This window comes from Tenrec ecaudatus, chromosome 1, assembly GCF_050624435.1.
Source record: "Tenrec ecaudatus isolate mTenEca1 chromosome 1, mTenEca1.hap1, whole genome shotgun sequence".
NCBI classification, from domain to species: domain Eukaryota; kingdom Metazoa; phylum Chordata; class Mammalia; order Afrosoricida; family Tenrecidae; genus Tenrec; species Tenrec ecaudatus.
Genome location: NC_134530.1, coordinates 214,086,373 through 214,098,387, shown reverse-complemented (window position 1 = coordinate 214,098,387; position 12,015 = coordinate 214,086,373).

Below are 12,015 nucleotides of genomic sequence, written 5' to 3'. Positions count from 1 at the left end.
CCCAGTGGCCAACATTCACATGCATATGAAGCATTGGAAAAATCCCACGGCTTGAGTTACATGCACCTTCGTCCTCCAAGTAATAACCTGGCTTTTCGAGACTTTCAAGAACGCTTGAAAAGAGATTGACCCAATGTAGCATGTCTTCGGATCTCTCAACTGCTGCTTGGATGAGCATTAATTGTGGATCCAAGCAAAACAAAATCCTTGACAACTTCAACCTTTTCTCCATTTATGTTGATGTTACTTACAGGTAAAGTTGTGTGAATTTTTGTCTTCCTTACAATGAGTTGTAATCCATAGTGAAGCAATACTTGATCTGCATCAGCAAGAGCTTCAAGTCCTCCTTACTGTCAGAAAGAAATATTTTATTATCTTCATAGTGTAGTTTGTTAATGAACCTTCAAACAATCCTGATACCACACTCTTCATCATTTACTCCAGCTACTCTCACTATTTGCTCAACAGAGAGAGTGAATAAATGTGGTAAAAGGATACATCTCTGAGGTGCATCTTTCCTGATTTTAAAACATGTGGTATCCTTTTGTTCTGCTTTAACAACTGCCTCTTGATCCATGTACAGGTTTCTCATGAGCATAATGAAGTGTTTTGGAATTCCCATTCTTCTTAATGCTATCCCTAGTTTGCGTGTTAGTTTATGTGTAAGAAAGACCTTTATATCAGGAAGCTTTGTGTATCAGGAAAACATCCCGGTCCAGTCCAACTCAAGCCCAAAAGTCCAATACTAGTCTGCACACCCCCCTTCAGACTCATGCAGTAAACAGCAATGATGCGGAATGCAGGAACATCTCAGGCCAGTGGGTGCAGTCTTGTGGATCTAAAGGCGGTGGACACATCTGCAAGTCTCTGGCAGGTCCAAGCATGGTTTGCCAGCATCAAGGTGAAGGCAGAGAAGTGGAGGGGGTAGATCCCCAGGAACCTCCTTATGAGAAGGCCATGCCCAGAAGAAGTCACCATCCTACTGTGACCTGATAGACAGAATAGACTCCACCCCTACTTTTAATATCTTCAACTTGAAATGAAGTTATATAACTACCACAGTTTGTTACAATCCATCGATTCAATGCTTTGCATAATCAATGAAACAGAAATAAACGTCTTTCTGATGGTCCCTGCTGTTAGCCAAGCTCCATCTGGCATTCTCAGTGATATTCTTTGTTCTGAATGCAGAGTCAATCTCTGGTAGCTCCTTGTCAGTGTACTGTGCAACTGCCCTTGGGTGCTCTTCAGCAAGATCATCCAAGATAGATTACTTGCACGTGACATCAGTGATGTTGTTCTATAACTTGCGTATTCTCTTGGGTCACCTTTCATTGGAATGGGTGAAAACAGGGATTTCTTCCAGTCCATTGGCAAATAACTGTCTTCCAAGTTTCTTATTGTAGACAAGTGTTCCCAGTGCTTCACCAACTTGTTGAAACATTTCAATTGATATCCACCAATTCCAGAACGTTGTTTTTGGTTAATGCTTTCAGACCAACTTGAACTTCTTCCGTCGGTACCACTGGTTCTTGTTCATATGCTATCTCGTGAAATGTTTGGATGTTGATTAGTTCTTTTTGCTAGAAAGAAGCCATGTCTTCTTCCTATCTTCTGTTGACACTTACTGCAACATTCAGTATTTTCCCCGTATAAACTTTTAATATTGCAACCTGAGGCTTGACTTTTTTCTTGAGTTCTTTCAGCATAAAATACGCCAAACTTCTTTTTGGATTGCACATTTTATTATAATTCACTATAGTTTAGTTGTAATATTTTACTTGGTCTTCTTGAGCTGCTCTTTGAAATTTTCTCTTCGGTTCTTTGACTTCATCATGTCTCCCACTTGCCTTAATTACGGTATGATTACAAGTACTTGTCAGAGTCTTTTCTGACATCCACACTTTGATACTCTTTTTCTTTTAAATGATCTTCATGCATGATATTTTGATGTCATCCCACAGCTAAGTAGGTCTTTTATTACTTGTTAATTTTACTACTTAAAAAATTGGATCCTCCCAGAACGTAACTTGTGATTTTGTTGCTAAACTAATGAATTACTTAGCCAAGATGTGACGCAGCTCTCATCTGACAATAGGGGACATGATCTTTAAATTGTCCTTCCACTCTGTGTAGTTCAGTGATCTTGGTCAACTAATTTACTTAATGGGGACCTCCTTTCAGCTGTAAACTACTGGGACTGTTTAGTTGGTTGGATTTGGAGAATTTTTCCAGCCCAATGTTTTCTTTCTATACATCATTTCCCTATGCATACTCTTTATGTAAATGTAAAATAAAAGTAAATGATTTAGTCACCTATGGAGCTGAGCATAAAAAAGAGAGAATTAAATGTAGCCCCTACCTGAGTTAATTTTCCACATGCTGATTTCACCCCAAGACCCAATCTAAATCTGAATTGTCTTTTCAACTTTGTATCCATTGGTTAGGACTATAGAATATTTTACAGCTATGAATATTTTCTGTGTAAATAATATAATTTAGTAAGTTAGATACATTAATGAAATACTATTCCAACTGCTTTTTGAACAAATTTACATTGTCATTCCCCTAAAACAGGGTATTAAAAGCAGAGATGAAGAAATACATATTTCATATATCTTTCTGTTTTCCAATAATTATATATTTCCGTTTAGCTACTTTAATATAATAATCCCAACAATGGTTTCTGTGTGAATTAAAATATGAAAACATTGCATGGTCAAAGAACATGGGTTCAAGTCCTGATTTTCCCCTTCTGAGTAAACATGAGAGAATTATCTAACATATCTCTGACCTGGCTCCCTTTACTGCAAAATATTAGCTCCTCCCTTGGAATGTTATGAAGCTCAAATAACTTCACACATAGAAAGGACTTAGCACCAGGCTAGCCACATTGTAAGAGCTCTGTACAAATAGAAGATAATATTTATAATGTCATTTTATGTGGTAAAATCTTAAAATTGGTGTCATTTTCACAACTCACATTGGCCTTTGGTTATCTTCTACTTTAGAGTGAAGCTTTTCATCTTTTTTCCAAAGCCCTGCTTAAACCACCAGGAAATGGCTTTAAAATGAGCCTCATTATTCTTATCCCATAACATGAGAGGCAGGCAGTAAGTTTAAGAAAGGTCAAGAGAATCTACGCTTGTATCTAGATAAGGGAAAATGCCAGAAACCAGAGGAAGTTCTCTTATTACCAAATCATATTAATAGTCTCACTAAATACCTGTAATTTATTTGACCATAAGAAGAGGCTGAATGGGTGTAAGTGAATGAGAACACATGCACACACAGAACACCCACACATGCACACACACATGCACACAAGAATATATCAAAACATTCTTCTAGTTAGAAAAGGAGAAATGTATGTATAACCTAGTATAGATTTAAATATTTTAAATAATTGAAAAATTAAAAGCAAGCCAAAAAATCACTACACTTGTAGAAAAAGCTTCACAAGTGAATTAAAACCATAGGAGGAAATTATTTTTTAAAACATTATGTGTACAGACAAAATAAGCAAACATACATTACTAATGTGGTCTCATCGTCACAAAATGATAAGGCTGTAAGGTCATTTGATGAACTCTGAAAATGTGCAATTGTGTTAGTTAGATTAGGCACAGCGGCAGATGACAGAAAAACTCCAAATAGAAGGTGAAAGAGAAATGTCCGTGTCTCCCCCATGCAAAGAACGTCTGTAGACAGAGAATCGAAGGCTCATATGGTGACTTCGGATCTTCAAGGGTCTTCATTTCCTCCTTTTCTGTGACTGTGCTGTCCTGCCGTCCTGCTCTGTGACGCCACTTCCTCAGCTGCCGTCAAACCTTGCCCCTAGGAACAAGGGCCACAGGGTCACATGCTTATCTTTTAAGAAGTCTCCTTGAAAGCCTCCTTGAATACTTAGTTTAATATTTTATCCAGCACTTAGTTACGTAGCTTTGCATATCTCAGAGGAAGAGTGGGAAATGGAGTCTTTTGTTCAGAACAGCACTATGCTAGAAAAATATTGGCGTTCTGTTCCGATGAGTGAAGTTTTGCAGGGAGAACCAATTTAGAAGCCCTGTCACAAAATCATTGATCTAAATAATAATCAATATGAGATTTATCAATTCAAGCCTTGCTTTTCTCCTAAGAGTGGCTCATGGGTTTGAACCATTGACCCTGTAGTTAGCAGCCTAACCCTTATCTGATACAGACATCAGGGCTCCTTTCATGCTACATAAGAGGTATATTTTAAAAAGCAAAAGAAATGTATATATTTTCTGGTAATTGGATTTACACTTAATTTTTAGATCGCACATTATTCCTGGTTTTGTTTCTGTTGCTGATGCTAGGTGCCTTTGAGTTGATTTTGACTCATAAGCACCTAGGTGACAGAGGAGATGGGGCCCGTAGGGTTTTCGAAACTGTAATCTTTCCCTTTAGCAGAGCACACCTCCAAGTCTTTCTCCCTAAAAGCTGCCACGTGGATTTGAACTGCCAACCTTTGAATGGCAACCAAGAGCTTAGCCATTATGCCAATAAGACCCTGCAAGAGAAAGCAATCTATATTTTATGGAGGATTTTAGATAAATACATAGACTGCTAAAAAAATTTTTAAAAAACATATAATAACATTATCTTATTTCCATGTTTTCAGTATTAATACCCAAGAAAATTATGCATAATATACAAACAAGTAAAAATATGGTCAGCTTATAAATAATTTGATCCTAACTAAAATACAAGCATATATCTCGTCGAATGAGGGTCAGATTCATTCCTGAGTGAAATTTCATTTATTTAAAGTTACATAGAATCAATTTCAAATTTTACTTTCATTCTTGGAACTTATCAGTTCTCTGATATTAAGTATATTAATAAAAACAAAACCCAAACTAGAAATCTTCATAGACTGATACACCTTGCACCATCCAGTGGAAGGAGTGGTTGCCTAAAAGAATCCAGTGTGCTTCCCTTACTTCTCTGCTATATTCCTCCTAAAGTTTACAAATCACAACTGTGATGGCGTTTCAAGATCTGTCTTGATGCATGACTACTGTTGATCTTTTCCTTTGGGCCTCCAGGAGATTGCTCGGAGCTTCAGAATCAGTTAAATTAGTAGGCCATTAAATGTTGTAAGTGTTCAAAAGGAAAATGGGAAATAAAATTGGACCGCAAACGCATGATTATAAGCAGGGAGTCAACAGGTTTGTGGGAAAATTGAATAAAAAGAAAACGGAACGTTTCCACAAACTTTTTGAAGCCTCCTTGCATTTACTGTTTTCTGAGCTATGACTATGCATTTCATCAAAGAAAGATTGTAGGTACATTACTCTTCTTTGCGTTGTAGATAGCGAGATGCCTGTGTTAACAAGTTTTAATTCTAGTGTCAGAAGGAGCCCTGGTGGTCGAAACCTCCTCACAAGGACACCACCAAGGAGCCCTTGTTGAGTAAGCAGGGAGCTGCCAACCTCAAGGCTGACCATTCGAACGCACCAGAAAGATGGCGCCCTGCGATACTGTAAAGATGTGCAGCGCCAGAAACCCTCAGCAGGGTCACCATGTGTCAGAACAGAGCCCTGGTCGTGTAGTGGTTCCATATTGGGCTGCTAACCAGAACGTAATGCCCAGACACTCCGTGGGGGCAAGATGGAAAGAGTTACAGTCTTAGAAACCCACAGGGACAGTATGGATCTGTCCTACAGGATCACTGTGATCACGAATCGACAAAATGGGAGTGAGTTTGGATCATTTGAGTCAGAATCAACTAGAGAGCACTGGGTTTAATCGACAACGTAGGTTTGAGAGGGCTGTAGTTGGTCAATCTTGGAAAAGTCATTTAAAAAACTGACAAAATAAAACTGAAGCATCATCTATCCCTGCCTTAAGTTGAATAGAGGCAAAATAGAAAAGGCAAATAATAATGCTGAGTTGAAACAATATGTCCAGCCTAGTACTAAGCACTTAAATACATGGGCTCATATTTTTTCCAATTTTTAGTGATGAAATCAAACTCATGCAGGCTTTCCTGTTTGCCCCGGAAGTACTTCTAACAGAGGCAATTGAAGAGTTATTGCAAGAACCTTAAAGCAAAATCCATATAGCACCTGTCTACACACAATAATGTGTTTGTTTTTAAAATCATCAAGCAAATGTTTAACTCTACCTCAAAAACTTACAAAGTATTTTTCTAATATGAAAAAGTCTGAATTATTGTTAATAAAATTAATTTTCCCCAGAAAAAATAGAAACACTCAACACATGTCTAAGTTTTCTCTTCTAGTCCAAGAAGCATACAAGCCTATCCCCAGAGGATGTGATAAGAAGTATGTTTAGAATACAGATGTGTGTCGCGGCTCTAAACCTGTACTCATTCCACAGCCAACTGCGTCAATTCTACGCCTTTGACCCCTTACTGTACCTTCTGTCTTAGGATGACAGATTGATAGCCTGCTATCCAAACCAAGCCCATGCATCACCTTTTTTTAACTGTCGTCTTTCTTAAAAATTCATGCATCCACCGACTTCCTTGCTTTCCTCTGGCAGTCTAACGTGGCCTCTAAATATTGCTCCTATTTTCCTAAGTAGTTCTCCTTTATCCTTAATCCTAAAACTCACATTCAAAAATTAAAGTCTAGTAGCCCAGTTGGGACTACCTTTTTATTTACTTATTTACATTTAGCTAACTTTCTTTTTGCAGTACATATTGGTCTCTCACAGAGAATTGTGCTAAGAAATAAAATGTTCTCTTTATGTTTTCATTATGCAAAACAAATATTTTCTGTACTTGGAAAATCAGACTAAGTTCTTTCTCGCTGGTGAAGGCAAACACAATGTTTTTTTCTTTGTTAATAAGCCTCTTTTGCCCAGATTCGAATTCTAATACCCTTTAACTATCTTCTTTTCCCTTGAGCCTGCCTAATTGCCTACCACTCTTTTTTGAGTCCAACCTGGATATTTAGTTACCAGAAAGGTTTATGCATAATGGGTTACAATAAAAGGTACCTGAAAACAAGATGCTGTGGATTTCTGATCAAGTCTTTTCCAAACATACTGCCCTACCCCAATTATAGTGTATCAAACTTCCATGTTTGAGGCTACTTCAGAAAGTTTCATTTTCTTGTTCTAAGAACTTTTTGAAGCCCCTTTGTACATTCATAAAAACCAGTTCATTTCTTTATTTGTTCATGTATTTGATACCATCCCTAGAAAGTTATGGCGGAGGAAAGAATGGCAGTAGGAATTAGAGTAAGAAAGTAACAGGCCATTCAAAGGAGTGGGCATGGGGTATATATTTTAAAGAAATCCCTGAAACCCTTATGCTTTCTTTTTGATGAACTCAGTCACTATAAATTTATATAAAATTATAAATTTATAAAAATATATTTATAAACATAAATATATAATTGATTTGTGTTAGTGTTTTGTTTTGTTTGTAAATAGCACAAAATAACAACTATCAAAAATCAAAGAACTCTCCCTGAGGGGGATGAATAACAGAAATGTGGGTGAAGGGATAGAGTGGGCAGTATAAGATATAAAATAACAATAATATAAAATTTCTCAAGTGTTCATGAGGGTGAAAGGGTGGGGGAGGGAACGGAAAAATGGGGACTGATAATAAGGGCTCAAGTAGAAAGATAATTTTTTTGTAGATGATGATGACAACATATTTACAAATGTGCTTGACATAACTGGTTTTTGGATTGTATTAGTATCTGTAAGATTTGCCAACGAAATAAAAAATAAAATAAAATAAACAAAACACCCTCAAAGAATATTTTTAATAACAGAATATATGAGAATAGTTGATTCTATCTGATCTTTAAATATTATTACACTACACTCTTCCAATAATTAACTAATGGTTTCATCTAGAAATTTGATCGAACTCCTAGTCCTTTAAATCAATCATATATTAGAATTTCTAAGCAAGAGCCATTGTCTGCACTAAATATGTAAACATAAATGAGCTCCTGGCACTATCCACCGCCCTTCATCCAACGTGCCAGCGGCTTCCTAAATGAGCCCCAGCAATCGATATCTGTTGTTCTCAGACTTCCACACACAAGGTACTTTCTCAAGATTTATATTGTGTTACACAAACCGGATTGTAAAATACTTTTCCTTTGGTTAGTAAATAACGCTCAACTATTTCCAAAGCTTTCATAGTATTCTGAGGCACTGACTGACATCACTCTTCACCAAACCCATGTGAGAATCTCTGACTTTGGAGTTTCAACCCAGTCTCTGATGCTTTCATATTAATCATAAAGAGACATATTGATATTTAAGAAGTTAAAATTCAAAATGTAGAAGAAATGAAAACATTATACTAATCTATTTCCCAGAGAGAATCTCCACTAATATTTTAATACTAACAAATGGAGACTCTCCATTAATATTAATATTTTGGAGGAATTCCTTCAGTATTTACTAAGTGCAATTCTTTGTCCCAAATGCTACCATATCAAAGGATTGTCAGTTCTAGCCCAACTACTAGCCATATCTAGGGAAAAAAGACTTTAGTGATCTACTCTGATACAGATTAAAGCCTAGGAAATTCTATGAAATAGGTCTATTCCTTTTAAAAAATCATTTTATTGGCGGCTCTTTAGCTCTTATCATAAGCCATACATCCATTCACTGTGTCTAGCACATTGGTAATATGCTGCTATCATGATTTAAAACATATTTTCTTTCTACTTGAGCCTTTTGGATTAGCTCATTTCCCTCCTCCCCCCACTTTCCCTTCCTCATTAACCCTTGATAATTTATCAATTTGGGGGGGTCATGTCTTATACCAACCGCTGTCTCTCTTCACCCACTTTTTTGTTATCCCATCCCCCTGGGATAAACATATTCCAGAGGATAAAACAACTGGATAAACAGCTCTGGGGGACATGGAAGAAGGGGAGGCTGGGGAAAGGAAAGGGAGTATCAACAAACCCAAGTACAAGGGAACAACAAGTGATCTAAAATTGATGGTGAGAAGGTCATAGGATGCCTAGTGGGGCTTGAACAAGGGCAACGTAGCCAAGAGGAATTACTGAAACCTGAATGAAAGTCGAACATGATAGTGGGGCAAGAGAAAATTAAATGTAAATAGAGAAAAGGACTGGGAGGCAAAGGACATTTATAGAGGTCTAAATACAGGCATGTACATATGTAAATATATTTATATATAATGATAGAGAAATAGATCTATGTACATATATTTAGATGTTAAGTATTAAGGTAGCAGATGGACATTGAGCCTCTACTCAAGTATTCCCTCAATGCAAGAACACTTTGTTCTCATATCCCAGCATTCTGTGGTGCTCACCTTCTCTACATAATCCCTGAAGACAAAATGGGTGCATAAGCAAATGTGGTGAAGAAAGCTGATGGTGCCTGACAATCAAAAGATATAGCATCTTAAAGGCCTGAAGATAAACAAGCGGCCATCTAGCTGTGAAGAAACAAAGCCCACATGGACGAAGCATATCAGCCTGTGTGATCATGAGGAGTCGATGGGATCAGGTATCTGATATCAAAGACCCAGAACAAAAAAACCTATCAGTGTGAATTGGGGGAATCATGGAGTGGAGAAGGGTCAGAAGGAAGAGATGATCCCGTCAGGGTGCAGTATAGCACTGATGAAACATACAATGTTCCACTAGTTCTTTAATGCTCCACCCCCACCCCACCCCCACTACCATGGCCCCAGTTCTACCTTATAAATCTGGTTAGACCAGAGCATGTACACTGGTACAGATAAGAGCTGGAAACACAGGAAATCCAGGACAGATAAATCCCTCAGGAGGGGAAGGGGAAGGTGGGGGCAGAAAGGGGGAACAGTTCTACTCTTAATGGGGTTTAATACAAGTCCAATTCAACTTGCTGCACACCCAAAACCAGACTTTTTTGTTGTTGCACAATATTGTTTTTGTGTTCTTTTATATAGTGTCAGTATTTTAAGATTCTTCTGTGTCATTTTGTATATGCAAAACAGAAATACATTAGCTCACTGTTTTATGGTTGAGTAGTATGCCATATATTGTGAAAAAAGAGAAAAACTCATGCTTACAATCTTTCCATGTGCTCCTTTCATAAGTGTCCCAATATTTACCCATTTTATATCCATATATTGAACTTCTTATTAATTATTGTATTATACTTCAGTCCCAAGTCATATTCTATCCTCCCAATTGTTGATATGTTTGAGCCCATTGCTGTAGTCACGATGCTGATCAATCTCCTAGAGGGCCTACTACTTCTCAATAACCTGTTTCACCAAGCATGATGCCATGGAATAACAATTATTATGATGATACTAAGAAATTTTACATATGTTGGAAATTTAAGGCACACATTTAAAAATTACCAATAATTTAAAGAAGAAATCACAAAAATAGCAATTAATTTGAATTGAATAATAATAAAAATGTAACAGCAAAACTGTAAGACATACCTAAAACCATGTACTCAGGGACATTTATACCTTTAAGTTTAATATGAAAGATTGAAAATAAATGAGCTTTTACAAGTTAGAAAGGTAGAAAAAATTAAAGCTAAAAAGATACAATCAGAAATTAATGAAGTAGAAAAAAAAAGAAATTCATGAGGTAGAAACAAGCCTACAGGTAAGCTGATAAGGTTAAAAAAAGAGTTTTCAAGTAAAAAATTGACTAGGGAAAAATTAATGTATAATGATTGACAAGGAGGAACATTACATAGCCTACCTGAAACCTCCCCTCATCAAGTTGTTTCTGAATCATAACAAGTCCTACAGAACAGGGTAGAATTGCCCCTGTCGATTTTAGGGACTAATTCCTTTTGGGAGTAGAAAGCCTTATCTTTCTCCTGAGAGTGGCTTGCGATTTCAACTCCTGACCTTGCCGTTAGCAGCCGAACTCATTACCACTCTGCCGTGGTGGTTCCACAGAGCCTACAGACATTAAAAAATGAACATCATTAAAATCAAAATGATATGACTAAATTTGACAATTTATAGGAAATCAATACGTTATTTGACAACCAACACATATTCTTTAAAATATAATTTCATTGAGAGCCAATAATCAGTCAATTTTATAAGTGTTATGTGAGTTTTTAAAATCTCCCATCACAATTCTAGATTTGTCTTTTTCACTTTAGTTGGTCAATGTTTAAAGAACGATTCGTGATTTCCTTTTTTGAGGAGTTTGTATCTAATTGGTACGGAGTCCTGGCGGTACTATCAGGTAGGTATTGGTAACCACCAAGTTGGCAGTTTGAATCACCAGCTACTCTGAGGGTTCATGAGGCTGTCCATTCCTATCGTGATTTACAGCCTCAGAAACGCACAAAGACGGCGCCACTTGGCCCTGCAGGCTTGTGCTGACTCATAATCGTCTTGATGGCAGGGCAGGACTTTGGGGGTTGATGTTATCAAATTCGGCACTCTGGATGGTGCAACGCGTTAACATGCTAGTGTACGATAGAAAAGTTGGTAGTTTGAACACCACTTTGGCAGAAAGTTCTTTTCATCTGCTTCCAAAAAGTCATCGTTTTGAAAACTCTGTGGAGTCCTGGTGGCTTCATGGGTTTTATGTTGGGTTGCTAAGTGCAGGTTCAGCAGTTGAAAACTACCAGCTGCACCATGGGAGAAAGATGAGGATTTTCACTCCTATAAAGAGTTAAAGTCTTGGAAACCCACAGAGGCAGTTCTGCTCTGCCCTATCGGATTACTGTGAGTCAGTATCAACTGGACAGCAAATGGTTGACGTCATTTTTAATACTGCATTCATATTTATCATCTATTTTTATATTTCTAGGATATATTGTTGTTGTTAAGTGCTGTCAAGTTAGTTCCTGTTTCCAGCGATAGAAAAAGCGCTGCTTGGTCCTGAGCCATCCTCGCAATTGTTCTTATGTTTGATCCCATTGTTGCATCCGTGGTGTGTCAGCCCATCTTGCTGAGGGCTTTCCTCTTGTTCGCTGCCCATTTACTTTGAAAAGTGTGGTGTCCTTTTTAGGGACCAGGCTCTCCTAATGACATGTCCA